Source organism: Pseudopodoces humilis, chromosome 6 (assembly GCF_049639895.1).
Source record: "Pseudopodoces humilis isolate 2021_Gansu_Grassland_sample_001 chromosome 6, ASM4963989v1, whole genome shotgun sequence".
NCBI lineage: Eukaryota > Metazoa > Chordata > Aves > Passeriformes > Paridae > Pseudopodoces > Pseudopodoces humilis.
In genome coordinates this window covers 17,898,459-17,914,334 of record NC_142205.1, presented here as the reverse complement: position 1 = coordinate 17,914,334, position 15,876 = coordinate 17,898,459, and the positions used below count along the sequence as shown (strand labels likewise).

General features: G+C 39.9%; 1 protein-coding gene across 1 annotated transcript in view; it reads left to right on the top strand.

The window, feature by feature from the left end:
- PPARGC1A (PPARG coactivator 1 alpha) overlaps nucleotides 1-15,876 on the top strand; it is a 364,260-nt gene that overhangs the window by 35,759 nt on the left and 312,625 nt on the right. The gene's annotated exons all lie outside the window — the stretch shown is intronic.

The following is a 15,876-nucleotide window of genomic DNA, read 5'->3' as shown; positions in this document are numbered from 1 at the left end:
CTGCTAAAACTGACACTGTCTTGATTTTTATTTTCAGATGTACTTTTCTGTCTTGAGAGTAGCTTCAGTGGGTGAAGTAGTCTTTGCCTGCTGGCAGTGCAAACCATCTGTTTTTCTAGCATCAGTTTTGTCACATACAGCCCCTGCTTCCTTTTAATTTGCTTGGACAGAAATAGCTTTGGTACCACTTAAGAATCCAAGAGACATCCAGATATTCCTTGTGTTACTTCTTCTCCTTGGTCATGAACCTGGAATCCTCTGGCAAGGCCATTCAGCACAGATTTAAAAATGGGGTGGCTCTAATGAAATCATCTAACACCTTGAACCTGTAAAGCTAAAGCATGTGCTTAGGTGTGTTGCTGCTGCATGGGGAAAAATGCCATGGAGATCATGCTAGGAGAAGCATTCGAAGGTATTTGGCTGGATTTTTCCCTCATCCACACTGTTGTACCTGAGAATAGAAGTCAGCTTGTCATTCAGATCCCTTGTCAAATGCTGTTTTCTCACATACGAGGTTAGTAAGAGAAAGAGTGTTTCCCTTTGTGATGAATTCAGACAGTTTCAGCAAGTTGGTGCATCTATAGGCTTTTAGTTTGGCAATTGTAAGATTTTACTCCCTTTCTCTTCTCTGCTAATTGCCAGTATCTTTGTTGATGTAGAGAGCAAAGAAAAGAAAGAAAAAGAAGAGATGCTTCTGCTGTTACTAGTGAGAAAAAAAGAGGGAAAGACTTTTCAATTTTAAGGGAAGAAAATGCAATATATAGAAACAGATCAAGGTTTTCAGGAATTACATTTTTTCCTTACTGTAACGATCAAGCTAAAGATATGCTTTCAGTCCTGCTGACCAATTTTGATTAGATTGCTGTAATACTTAGTACCATGTATTAGGATAGCAGGAATGCCTACTTAATCATTTACAAATGACAAGAGGTTTTCATTCTTTTATTTTTCTTGCTCCTTGTGATTTCCAATTTTTTTTTTGCAATATTATGGAAGTTATGATACCTCTCAGACACTTGTAATTCATATAATATGAATTGCAAAGCTACAAAGAAGGTAACAATTGTGCAATAGAGTGTTGTAGATCTGATGCAATAAAGATACTGTGCAAAATCTGACCCAATTATCTTGCAGTTTATGCTCCTTTTGTACTGGCAATGCTGTTGTTATTTCCTGGCACTAATAACTAACTTTATATTATGTTTAATTTCAAAAAGTACAACTTGTATTCTACAGATTTGATATCTAATAAAAATGCAAAATTGTAATAAAGCCTATAAAATAATGGATAGGAATTTTTCAGAAGAGTTGACATGCCTGTCAAGATAATGCTGATAGAATTTCATACGTCTGCAGCAGGACACAGAATTAATTACCAAAGAATCTGACATTGTTAGTCCTTTTTTCAGTTATATGATAGCTTCAGTGCTCTGGAAAAAAATCAAAGCAGAATTTAAAACTGTTCATAGAATGGCAGGTCATCATCTAGAAATGTTAATGTATGTTAAACTCTAATTAAAATGACTGCATATCGTATCTTAACCTTTTTAAAATATAGCATAATTAACTATGGTACAGATCCTATTCAAAGGTGTGTTGTTTTATTGAAAGACTCTATTTTAATGTAAAGGATTTCTCGTTTTCAGCAAATTATTGTCACCTTGTAATTTTGGAGAGCTGCGCATACACGCAGTGGTGCAATACGCAGTCTTCCGTAAAGTCCAAGGGTGTAATTCAGTCACAAAAATTGGTGACTTTTCCAACATGAAATATAGATTGAGCACTTCATACAAATATAAAACACCAAGGCTCCTTTGTAACCTTTCTGTTTTTAAAGATATTTTATCCAGATGTCACTACACTGCTGAAAGATGGGGGTCTGTAAATTGCTGATTTCCAAGACCTGTTTTTCTGTCAGGCTGCCTCTCCTTTGCTGCTCCTGATTCCTGCGGATCCTCGCATCTAGATAATGTCTCCTTCCTTTGTCTCTCACCCTGAATGTGAAGGCACGCAGGATGTCACGGGGAGAGGTTTCTTGGGCAGTGGTGATGTGCAGGAGGAGAGGCGCTGGGTGGCCAGATGTGCCGTGTTCCCCCACAGCTGGCGAGCAGAGCCCGCCCAGGCACCGGGCACTAGATGTCACTGTTCCTCCACGGTGAAACAGCCGCCTGTGCATTTTTTGGGCTGTGAGTGTAAAGTAGCTGTAGGTGGCAAAGGTTTGTAAATTTGGTTTGCATAGTGCCACTTCAGATCATACAGTCATGAACTTTGAGACAAACAGCAGCTGGATTACAAAGGGTTTTCTCATGCCATTTAATCATTGAGTACAGAGTTGAGAGGGAGGCACCACCAAGCATTTTTTAGCTGGATTGGTGTGAGCCAACTGAGGTCTGCTGGTTTTGAACTACTGGAGCCTTAACACAGAGGAGGGGAAGCAGGTTGCTCATCTCCATATTCTTTATCAGTAAAGAGATGTCTTTGTTTGTAGACACTCATTGGAAGAACTGGATGAGAACTTTATTCGAACTTCATAGATGAAGGTTGGTTAGGTAGAGCATGCTGTGGTTTCTCTCTTCACTCACTGAAGCTTGTTCTCTTTACTGCCAAAGGTGAGCAGTAAAGGGGAAAACACAGGGCCAACACTTGCAATATGCTTTTATGCCCATGTTTAGACCAGAATTTATTTGAGGAGTACCAGTGACAAAAATGAGTACAGAAACTGGATATTTGTGCTGCATATTTTGAATTAAAAGCTTAAAAATAGCTTCATTAACCTACAAAAAACTGTGTTGGTGCGTATGTCGCTCCATACCTTTTAGAAAGTATTTTCTTCAGGTCTGCCCTTCCGTCCATAAGGAGAGTTTTTTGACTAGGAAATCTTTCATTCTTGAAATAAACAAGTAGCTCTTAACATCCAGTAACTGAAGTTAGAAAACTGCAACGATTTGTGCCATATTTTTACGTTTCAGCTTATCATCAAACCTAATTAATTCATCATGTAGCAACTCCTGCAGACGTCTTAAATGAAGGTAGAATGTTTTTCCAAAAGATACCCTGCAAGTAGCTTAGGAGGTACAGGCTTTGTGCAGGAGTTACTAGGTCAATTTTTGTGGACTGTCTATTATGTGAGACCTAGGGCTTTGTATCAGAATCATGACTTCACCTCCAGATAATCTTAGGCGGTGTGCTGGTGTGTGACCTCTCTACTTTTCTTGTGCTTCTGAGTAGAAAATCTTAGGCAGTATCCTCATAGAATGGAAAAGACTGAAAATCTAATGTGGCTTAAATTTCAATTGTATTTGTGGTGTTTGTCTTCAGAAAAGTAATGCTCTATAAATACAGCTGAGTTTCTTATTGTCCCAATGAGTAGCTACTTCAATTATAAGACTATTTTTTATTTTTGAATTTAGGATATGAACCTTATGCTTGTTCTTTTTAATGTTTTGTCCCAGTTAGTAAGATGGTTGAGCAAACATGTCTATTAAACCCATTTTGGTCTTGCATAGAGGTAACTGGTTTGATTTAGAAATCAGTTCTGATGATGACCTAAAGCGTTCAACAAATTGAATTCTCTTGGCTGGGTAAGCTTTTCAGAGCTGAGGAGCAAAAAGCATATTATCATTAACATCACAGGACTGGATAGTCACAGAAATGTGGTAATCATGCTATTTATGTGTAGAGGTACATCTTCAAGCAATAGGGATGCAGGTGACAGAAGTTAGTTAAATAAAAGTGCAGGATAGGCAGCCCAGCTGTTCTCCATTTGATGGCTAATGGACTGCTACCAGGATCCCAGTGCAAACTAGAAGGGGGGCTGCATTTCCCCTAGACATATTTGGAAATAAAAGTATTATGTTGTGTCCAATTAAATCAGGCTGACAGATCCTCTTTTAGTTAAGCCATAGTATCTAAGGTCTTACTAAGTTACAAATTACACAGACACCATCCATCACCACTGAATTTTGGCCCACTGCAGGTTGGGTTGGCCTGTCCTGCATGGGGCTAAAATCCTGTTAGAGGAAGAATGAATTCAACATGGAAATGAAACACTGCAATGACAGAAGCTGGAAATTGGCTAGGCTGCCTTTCAGAGGATGTATAGATAAATGACTTACGTTGTATGGATGTAGTTTAAACTCAGAGGTGATTGTGGTGTGGCCACCCATGGCACTATGGTAAAGCCAGCTGCTGTCCTGTGCGATAGGGGGCTGCCCATTCTGGGAGCTTCACCACTACCATCTTCATGTGGCTGAGCAGGATCCGTAAGATTTATCAGAATCTATCATCACAAACATCACAACTGGCCTCATTGGTCTTGCCCAGCCTTATTTCCTTCCACAGCCAGGCGTGTTGGTGCTCAGCAGACCTTGCAGCAGCACAGAGCCCTGCACCAGAGTCACAGGTGAGACACTTACAGTCCTATAACTTGGAAGCTACAGATAAAGCATGACTGTGCAGCTTATCTGGAAAGGGCATCACCTATATCCTTTTGCAGGGTGTTACAGTTTAATGACCTGATTCTCTGTCTCAACCTTCCGTAGTAGCTGTAGGTCTGGGACAATGCTGTAAGCAAACAATGAGTTTTGTACACCTTGGACTTCAGTTTTGGGCCCCAACTTCCAAGCCTGGTGAAGAGCAGACTTAAGTTAGTAGGTCAGAGGTGTTAGAATTTTCTGCACTGTTTGTAAGTAGACAGGGTTTGTTGCAGGTGTTTTAAACAGTGTAAATCAGGGTAGGGTAGTTAAAGGAACATGGATCCTGTAAGAGTTTTTCATTTGGGCCTGGACTTTTTCAAAGTAGAAAAGGAACATCTGGATTTCTCCAGCCTGCTGTGGTTCCTTTGGAATCAGCCAATTACGGGTTCAGAATCTCTCATTTCTTCCACATGAGCACGTCCTGCTCCCACTTTCCTGACTGACCTGACTTTAGATGTGATGCATGCCTTCCTCTCTTGCACAGAAGGTTTTTTTCCCCATTCAGGGACCTACAGGTTAGAAGGAAAGAGAAACCTAGTGTTCCAAGCATAGGGAATAAAATAGTAAAATACTGCTGCTACTCATGTGTTGCAAGAGGTGGCTGGGAACCATCGAGTTTCAGATACCAATCCAGGGACCAACTTCACTCAAAAACTTGCATTTTATTGAACATTTATTTAAATAGTGAAACTCTTTGATTGTTAAACTAGCATTTAAGCAGGTTGGAAACTGTTTTACAGTCTCTGGAAGGAAGCCATACATCATCAGTGTCATAAATGATGTCCTTTTTTTTACCAAGATACTGGCTGCCAGATGAAAGGTTAGAAATAACTTATTTTATTTTCAAATGCAGTTTGCTGTTTATCTACAGAGAGAAATGAACAAAATGGATGCAGCTGTTTTTTAGATTAACCCCACAGAGTTGTCAGGCATGGAGTTCCCAGGGAAGTGCAGGGTGTTCAGTATTTTCCCTACAGAACAGGAAAGCCTGCCTCTTTGTGGCATCTGAGAGTTAAGGGGTGGAGGGACATGTGTCTGTATTGGCAGAGAGCCCAGGTTGTCATAATGACAAAGCCCCAGGAGAAAGCAACAGAATTACTCTCAGGGTATTAATTCAACAGAAGAGTGATGTGTGTAGGTGATGCAAACACAGTTTCATGATGTAAGAAAAGGAGGGACATGGTTTTTAAAGACTTCTAGTGCTAATTAGCAACATCAAATTCTGTTTCTCTGGTTAAGGTGTACTATTTCACTTCAATCTTTGAGGAAATTTCATCTTTTGAAGAAAAAGCACTTTCTGATTTGGACACTTTTGTGCCTCGTGAAAGTGCCAAAGATGTGAATGTCTGAGGAAGTCCCATGAATTGGAGAGGTTATTTGGCATTTTTTCAATATATTTTGTGTTCAGCTTTTTTCAGTGCAGTTTGTACATTTCTGCAAGTCAGTTTGTCAGGGAAAACTGTAACACAGGAGAGTAAATCTTGAATTAATAGATCCAGTGGCTTTGCATTCGTGTCAGGTTACCCAAAGTTATTTTAAAATAATACATAAAATGATTTTTAAAAACAGTGAGCCCCCCTAGGTTGTTTAATTTTCAAATTCATCACTCAAGCTGAGATGGTTTACAGTGCATGTGACATAGTAGAAGAAGGATTACTGTACGTGTGAAGCATGAGGACAAAGATTACTGAGGAAACACTAGAGTCAGATGTAGCTGAGAATCATTGTTTTGTGCATAGGAGGTTTTATTTATTTACAATATAACTTCCTTTGATTTGACAGTGCAACTGGATCCTACACCCAGCACGCAAGTTAAGGCTGAAATACAATCTGCAAGGCCTAGATACATGTTGTGGTTTTGTTTGGTGGACACACAGCTGCATCATTAGTGGCATTTTATGTGTAGAACTGCAGCAGGTGCTTACTTTGCAAAATAGTTTCCTCTGGCATGTGCCTTTTTAATGTTCAAAGAAAACTCTTGCAATATCTGCTATCTTGATGTTTTGTGACCTGGGAATGGAGCTTATGGTACAAGGACAGCAAGCAGAAACTGGAGTCTTGTGGTGAGAATGTGCAGGTCAAGTCCAATTGCATGAATGAGTGTGGATTTTTTTTTTATAAGGTCACTTGACTGCTGCAGATTTTTAAATGGAAAATACAAAACCATACAGTCACTCCTGAAAAAATTTCCCTTCATGTTAGTGGCGTATTCCTTGTGCTCAGGAAATCAATGCTGGTGATGTAATGGGAGTTTCTACATCATAGTGGTATGTCATTCACACGAAGAGAGCATCGTGGGAGCTGGTGAGATTGATGTATTCTCTAAGAATAGCACTGATTATAGAACAGATTTTCCCATATACAGAGCCATTTTTAATTCACTGCCTACTGCAGCTGCCAGCCTGCGGAGATAATTCCTTCTAGCAGAATAGCTCTAGATTATTATAGGGAAATCAAATTTGCATAAAAGCATTTTATCTCTCCCCTTTTTTTTCATGTCAAAGTTACCAAACATTCACTGCCAGTTACTTCTTTGCATGTAGGAAGAACTTTGTTAGAATTTCATCTTAAGTAAATTTTATTAAGATCTTCCTGACTCTGTTATTTTATGTATTTTAGAATGAATACTAAGCAGCTACAAATAAGTGTTGTAAGGGAACAAGCAAGATTTTAAAACAGAAAACTGAAAATGAGGAGCTGTTTTTGCACACCTTGAGGAGCCCAAGTGGCCCCTTACACATTTACTTAATTACATGATCCCTGTGACCTTGGCAGGTCTTGTAGGATGGGTCCATATGGTTTGAAAGTGTAATGTAGCCAGCCAGTGTTTAAAGAGCTGTGCAAATCTGAGTGGGTGTTGTGATTTACTGATGAGGAAACTGAGGCACAGAAAAGTTAATTAAATTACAAAGGTTACAAACTGAGACCAGAGTAGACTTACAGTCTCCTGAACTGAATGTGGTTGCCCATGTGGTTGGACTCTTCCCCACATTGTTACGTTCTTTAGCACTCATTCAGAGTTTTGAGGTTCAACAGCAAGTTTGCTGGATTTTTGGCTGATAATTTTAATATATGTACTTAAACATAGCTAAGTGCAATACTGGGTACCTTAGAATCTGTATATAAACAGATTTTTTAAAGGTCCAAGGAAATAATGTAGTGAGGTATTAGGGTGGAGAATGAAATTTTCTTCGAGTTTTGAAATCTAGGTTTGAAATTCTGCTTAATTTGTCTTTGCTTCAGCCTTGTTCCCAGGTCAATTGACTACCACTTAAAAGTATTAATATCATGTGTCTCCTCTGTTAAGATCTCTAGAATGACTTGCAGAATTCTAAAACTCTACTGTACAAGCTTAGATATTTGAAGAAATCATCAAGGCATCGTTCAGTTGCCTGACCTGAGATAGCTAAAGCCTCTACTTGCTCTCCCAGAAAGGTGCAGGCATCCCAAATAGAGCGTGTTGGATCCAGGTTTGTGGAGATGCTCTCAGATAGATGTCTTTGCATACACAGCTGAGCTGAGGTCCCAGATTGACTGCAGAGCTACAAAAGCAGGCTAAGCAGCAAGAACTGGGCCTGGCACACTGCCCATGAAAGCAAGATGGTGGCTCATACCTGAGTGAAGGCAGTCAGAAGGCTATTCAGTGGATTAGCCTAGTTTCAGGTCCAGAATTTACTGTTTTGTTCTTTTGAAAACTCTTTGAAGGGGAATGGTAGGTGTCAGCAGTTAAGACCCCCCACCACAACTGCAAATTTCTTGGTATGACAAAGCTGAGAGGCTGTATGGGAATTGATTTCTGTGTTTTGCATTGTTGAGTTTGATCCTAAGGTGGAGTGTAGGCATCCGGAGCTTAAGCTGGTCTGTCCCAGTGGGAGCTCTTACAGGTAAACACAGATGGAGTGCTGACTGCTCCGGAGAGCTCCACTGTAGCCTTCTAGCACATGCTCTGTAGGAGGCTGGAGGGGCCAGGAGTGAAATGAATGTTTAGGTTGCTAGTTGTGAGATCATGAAATATTATACACAAACAATTAATTGGTGACCTCGATGCCTCTTCTGGCTTCATTGATTTCAGTAGATGGGGCATATAGAGGTCTTGGCCGCTCTGTGCATTATCAGCAGTTGAAATTATGGATTCCCTTAACAGCGTGCAGAGTTATATTTTTCCCAGGAACTGAGATAGCCTGCTTAAGTACTGTGCTCCCTCTGCTATCAGGTGCTAACGCAGAGTTTATGGTTGTAACAGGCAAAATGACTTTGGAGGATTGTGCTGTAACCTGATAGTTTTTCCCCTACCCTCAGTGTTATAACATGATTTGGTCTTGCCTGTGGATGGAAGTAAATCATATTTTACCCTCACTGCTAAATTGTGTTATGGCCCTGACCTTTATAGGTGAGACAAAACTGCATTATAATGTGGTTATAGGACTGCTGTGTTATACAGGGGAAACATGGTTATCTGAGGGTCTCATGGGAGTGTCCTAAAACAGAAGACAATTAGGAGTTTGGATAACCAGGAATTTCAGTCTCACAGATGCATTAAGCTAAATCAAAGCTTCACTGTTGAAGCTGGGGGACAAATGTGAACCTAATAAATATGCATTAAAATGTAACCTAATATTCAATGTGATGAAATGGAGTGGAGCAGGCCCTCAGCTCAGCTGCTGTGAGTTGTCATGGCACTGTAGTCAATCTATGACAACTGACACCATCTGGGATCTTCCTGTCTTCCCAGATTGGCCCTCCACTGTGTTTTTCCTAGTATGATTCTTTCTGAAAATAAAAAAAACCTGGAAAAGTCAAGCCAAGAGGCAGTATAAGGTCCTGCTGGATGGAAAAGTAGAGGTAAAAAAATTGTGCTCACAACTGCCTGGCTGGGTATGTGGTTGTAGTGTGTTAGGTGAAATGCTGATGGTGTATGCTGGGGTTTCAAGCAATGCAGTAGAGAAGCCCATTGACAAGAAGAATAATCTAGAAAATACATACTACTGCAGATTCCCTGGAGATCATAGCTGATACAAGGTCATTCTGAAGGAATGTTCTGTTGACTCTGTGTGAAAGGCTGGTTGCAGGTGCCTTGCAAAGACTGCAGTGGCTGTACTGGCTGCCTCTGTGCAGGAGCAGACACTCACCAGAGCAGTCTTAGTGACTCCCTGTCACAAGAGTCAGTTGCTGGAAGCCAGAGGGGGTCCTGGACAGATCTGTTCCATCCCACTTCTCTGGTTTTCTCCCAAGAATATGAGTGAAACCTTAAAATGTAGGTGTGCACCTCCTGACCCTGCTAATTCACAGCTAGAGATTGGTTTACCTTGAGTATTTCCTGCACCTTGTATCTAAGGGTGAGCCTTCACTTTTTATGATACAGAGCTGTGTGAAGCACTCTGCAGGATGTTGTGATGATTGCTTTCCTAATGTATTCAAGTTGCTAAATGAAGTCTAAAATTAATTGGAATTCTCACAGCATCTTCCGGGATAAGGGTTTAACAGTGTGCAGACCTTAAACTGTTTGCACAGTTGTGCCTTACAAAAAGGATGTGTAATGTTAGCAAATACCTTTGTGTTCTCTTTTACAGACAGCTTCTGCTTTCCTGCAGCAGAAACCTGACAATGGGGACTGCCATCCTTCAGTCTTACAGACTGCACTTCACTGAATCTTCATAGAAGTGTATGTGTGTGAGTGTGTGTGTGTAGCTCTGTGTGTGTATATATATAGACAGAATATTTGTTGTGTGTGTACATACAGTACTATATAGCACAGCTGCATTTCAGATTTCAGTTTAAAAAGTAATTCCTTATGCCAAGGAATTCTCTGGCTGAACCCTCACCACCACCATGACCATTTCCAGCTCTGATGGGTTTCCCATTCACTGGAGCTGAGTATACAAGTGGATGAAAAGGTGATTTCACAGGCCCACAAGGAAAGTGTATTTCATTTTTAGTGTATGCTAAGGATTGGGCATCGGTATTCAGTTCTGGCTTTCTCCTTCATAATAAAGAAGGATGGAGTCATTTTGCTAACACTGAAGTTTAGTTTCTGCAGAACCTTGGTAGTGTATGAGATGATGGAGCATCAGATTCTTGGGCAGTATTTTTTGTTGATGTGAATGAGGCTACCCTGAGTTTACAGAGGATCTAGCTGTGTAAATCCTTCAAAGTTACAATTTGCTACATCAAGTGATTTCTACTGCTTCATCTCATAAGTCATAAGAAATACTGCTATGATTTTTTTTTTCTTGTAACATTTGAAGCCCCGGATACAAACTCATCTGTCACTCTGACACTATACCAGGCAGGTCACCATGTGATTGAAATGTAAAATAATATCATGTAATCAAAATAAATTTCTTGTGAACCAGTCAGCTCCCCCCCTCCCATCATGTGGATAAACATAATAGAGCCTACAGTCATACGACTGTAATTTTGATAAGATTCCAGCAGACATCAAAATTTATTATGTCAAAGTTGTTAAAAGAAAAAATGCTGTAAGGAAGCATTATTACTGTGTTTCTTCAGATTGTACTAGCTTGTGTATGATCATTGTCTGTAACTAAAACATATGTTTTGATGGATTTTATTAAGAAAAGACTGAATTTCTTTTGGGCTTTTACTATCTTGTGTACATGACAGTCTTGACAGCTGTGTACCGATCGTTATGTTCTTATAACAGTCAGGTAAGAGACTGATCAATTGAAGACATAATAAATTAAAGGTTTAATAATGTTGCTTGTCAAGGTATTACTAACTAAATAAGATCTGGCTTGTAATTTATCTGGTATATTTATATTAAGTGGGAATTACACTTAGAGGTTTGTATAGTTGACTTGCTTTGCAGCTTTTAAAAAAAATAGATTAACTTTTAAATTGTGTCTTATTTGCTGTAAATAACAATGATTAGTTTGGTTCAGGCATAGGATGAGGGAGCCAACAAAGTGGAACAAGAACCCTGTCAAATGAGCAGCACCATCATCTTTTACAGTTCATGTTGGCAGTTAAATTAAGGGCTTTTCTCTTCCCCATAGAGAGTTGTTCTTCTCTGGGTTTGCGGTAGAGTTGGTGTGTTCTTAGTGATGTACATTTAAGCTTGGCATTATCAGCAGTTTCCTGAAGCAGCTGTACAACACACAATGTTCTTCTGCATAAGCATTTTGCAGGGAAGGTTACAGAAGCATCCAGAGCCACTCGTGAGGAAGCTAACCTTAGGCTAAAGTAAAAGAAGGGCAGAAGTGTTTTTTTATTGATGATGCACTAGTCCACTGGGTTTAAACTTCTGGTTGACTACTTGCTTTATTTGAAGCCCAAAACATGAAACTCACTGACCAAACATAATGGTAGTCTAGCAATAAGAAAGGTAAATAAAATACATGGAGTTTTTATCCTTTAGCACTTCCGTTATCCTTTTGGATTTACAGCTTTACACAATCCGAACAGGTGCTGGTGTTGGAAGAAATTAGAACAGCGGATGGGGTTTGGTTTTTTTTTTTATTGGAGAGAAGTCAACTTCTGTTGCAGGTGTAAGTTTTGAAAAATATAAACAAGAAGCAGACTCCGTGTAACTGTACCATCAATTAAGTTGGTTTAATAGCGTTTCAACTTGTTGTTAATAAAGCAAACATTTACTAATCTTATCTCTTGTAAGCAGGAAGGAAGTTACAGTGCACAGTAATGCACACTGCTGTCAGGAAAAGTGGTTTATAATATCATATGATATAATTTGCAGTGAAGCAAAACCAGAAAATTGCTATGTGGGAGCACTCTTTATCCTCTTGATTTAACTTCTTTCCCTCCATTCCTCCTTGCTAGCTTTGTTGTTGTTGTTGTTCATTTCCCTAGTTTTCTGCATCCTTAGCATTTCCTTCTGTAATCTGCTTGGATATCAACAGCCTGGATGTTGCAAGATCATACCACTGGAAAACTGATAAGATGGAGGATAAATGGTGTGAACTCTCCTTCCCTTGGGTTTTTTTCATTGCCTTCTCCCTGGATTGAGCTACTTTGAGGAGCAATCAGCATTAATGTTTAATTGTACTCCAAGGAATGCTCTGGTATCATCAAGACTGACAAATGATGGTCTGAAAATTGAGGGCACTTGCTGAAAAATTTAATTTGTCTGTCAGTTTTAAAAAGTTGAATGTTACTGATTGATTTTCTTGTCTCACGTGTCTTCCCCCTTTGCCCTTGAATCTTCTTGTACCGATCTCAGAATTGCCCAATGAGAAGAAGGCTCTTTGCTTTTGAGAGAAGCCGAATTCTTGACTAAATGAAGATTCTTAACATGATGATTAGGTCCCTAAACAAGCAAGCTTCCTGGAGCTGTTATATGCTTAGCAATTCACAAGTCAGCCTGCTAATATTCAAATATACCTAACTTTGGAATTCTGTTAAAAATTAATAACCAAGAGAGTGCAGGAGGAGTTTGGAGTGCTGGATCACAATTGCTGCAGTTTCCCACTGCTGTTGTGTCAAAGAGAATGAATTGCTGATTAATTCTATAGTTTTACATGCAATAGTGATTTCTGAAAACATTCCCCACCTCCTTTGTCTGGAAACGATCCCACAGTCTGCTGACATTTGAAAGAATATACAGCTTATCTGTTGTGAAGTCCACTGAAAAATAATTTACTATTCACATGTTAAATATAGGGGCAGTTGGTCTTTTCATACGACTGCAGTAATTCTGTGAGGAAAATTTCAATGATGAAAATTAAAAAAAAAGAAGTTAAAATAGTCATAATTTACTGCTTTAGTCTGCAGGGCAGCTGTTTTCTGCCTCTATCTGTATTCTAATAAGTCTTTTAAATGAAGAGATTTATGAGATTATTTTAATTTTGATGTCTTTTTAATGCTTCATGCATTTTAAATACAACCTTTTAATAGTTTTTGAGATTGAAGAATTTAATTTTATTTTATACTGCAGAAATAAATGTATTCTCAGGAGACCACACCATTATTACTGCTTTTAAAACATTTTTTTTAAACCCAACATGTCTGGCATATACTACTATAGTATCAGCCGGCAGTGCTACACTGAGCATCAAATGCAAAGCAGCACTGGAGTTTGAGGGACACTTTGGCTAGTAAGGGTACTTTAAAGAAAAACCAACAAAACTCCATGTGCTGTGGGTAGTAACCTGTTCATAGAGTTGCACAGGATGCTCGTGCTGTAAAGGTAGGGTTCTGAATTCTGTGAATGCAGCAAAATATGTGTGGTTGTGCTGTGTTAGGCACCTGTGCATCCCCACTGTGTGCTGCTGAAGCGTGTCAAGGCCAAGCCCCAGAGTGGCTGCATGGCTCTGTGGTGGAACAGCCCCAGCCACCTCCCTGGTGGCATCTCGCAGCTGTACAGGAGTCTGGTTCTTCCTTAGCTCCTACAGAACTCCTCTCTGAAAAATCTTGGTGCCTTGTGCTTTTGCTTTGGTTGCAAGCTGTTACAGCAGGCATATTTTGCATAAGAGCAGAATAAAATGTATTAAAAGCTTTAAAGAAGTAGAGGGAACTTGCAGACTCTTGCCTAATTTTAGCCATCCATATATATGAAGTATTAAGCTAGTCACAGATCTTTTCAGAGCGTAGGTAGTGGGCCTTGCTTGGAAGGGCATGGTGCATGTTTTAAATGTGGCTGGGAAGTGTAAAGCAGCTGAAAACTGGCAGTGAGGATAGTGGTGGGTAGCACAGGGGCTGGCAGGGCACAAACATTGCAGTCAGAGGCAGGTCTGTGCTGCTGCCTACATAGTCCTACCCCTGCAGTTTCAGAAGCAGCAGCAGGAGTGGCTCTGCAGCTGGCACCTGTTCCCGTAGCCCTCAGGATTATTGTGGTTGGCATGTCAAATTACTGTATATTAAAATCTGTCTTTGTAACAGTGTTTGAGAGAGCCTGTGCTGGTTAGGCTCCATCAGTTCTGTTTGCTGCAGAGAGCACAGGACTTAGCTCCATGGTGGTGCCATGCTTAGCTAATCTCTGTGTGGGTACCTGGGGAATGTGCGAATGCAGCGCTTGGAGCCACTGTTGCTGTAGGGACTCACATGAATGCTCTTCTGTCAGGCATAAGAACTGTTCTTGTCCTCCTCCTTTGGTTGAGATTTGCCTAGGTCCAAGCTGTTAGGCACATGAGAAGTCAGGGGAAAACCCTAAGTGTTTTGAAAGAACATCTTCCAGATCATACTTTCTACCTTACCTTTCATGAGAAAATTGGATGGGAACTTAGGAGATTCATTGGGATTTCATAATTAAAGCAACTTCATTAAGCTCAGGACACGTTTTATCTGCAGCTGTTGAAAGCTCACAGAGGAAAGGAGGAAAGACCATATTTTCTTCCAGAGGGCTTACACATCCATCCACTGTTGAAAACAGCATGAGATAGAAACTTGGCCTGAAGTGATAGGCTGGTCTTCTGTGCCATTCTTACATGTAGTCTTGTCACTGTAAGATGGTTTGGGTTGATAAGTCCAGAGTCTTCAACCTTTCAAGAGTAAAGATGAGCAATGGGAACTCAAACTCGAATGAGTAAAATCTGAGAGAAAATTGTATTTGCTCTGTGGCCACATTACAGAAAAGGAAATTTCTGCATGACTCACTGCTCACGGCACCTGGATGTCCTGCTTCACATGCATCTGTGACAGCAGGTACCTGGATCAGTCAGTGACACCAAATACACAAATCACTATGTTTTTATCATGAAGTACAGCTGCTAAGTAACTCAATCAACTGGATGTCCCCGGTTTGGTACTGGTTCCTCTGTTGTGGTATTTCAGGCTTCTGAGATTTTTAGAAGGTTAAAACATAAGGTTTGGAAAAAGTAATCTTGTAATTATCAGAGAAGGAATAAAATAGGAAGTGAGTAAAAGCAGGCAAGAGCCAGTATCTATCTTTCCAGCTGGTTCTCCATATTTTGAGCATTTCTGCCTTGATCTGCCTTGTGTTAGTCAGGCTAAAGCAACAATCTCGGCTGTGCATGCATGTGAGATTTCAACTACCACACTTTAGGTTTGTAATTAAGAAATTAATTAAAATACTGTACAGTTTACTGCACAGTCTATCAAGAGAAGGGCAGTTTACAAGATTTTCCACATGTGTGCTATAAATTCAGTGCTACAGATATACAGAATCATATTCACACTGACATAAAAAGTTATCCTCTTCCTGCAGAGGAGTATCATGAAAAATTACTGTGAAGGACTGGTAATAAACTAATTTTCTCAGCAGAAACCAAACCAGAAAGAATGAACATTTTAACACTGAAAGACTAAATGTGGAATCTGAGGTGAGAGGAAGAAAGAAGTGTAAAAAACCAAACCAACAATCCCCAAACTTCTGAATTTGCCTGCTGTTTCCTGAGGTTACTGGTGAACTGCTGTTAACCTTCTGTTGATACCCCTTCAATTGCACTATGTTAGAATTCAAAAGTAC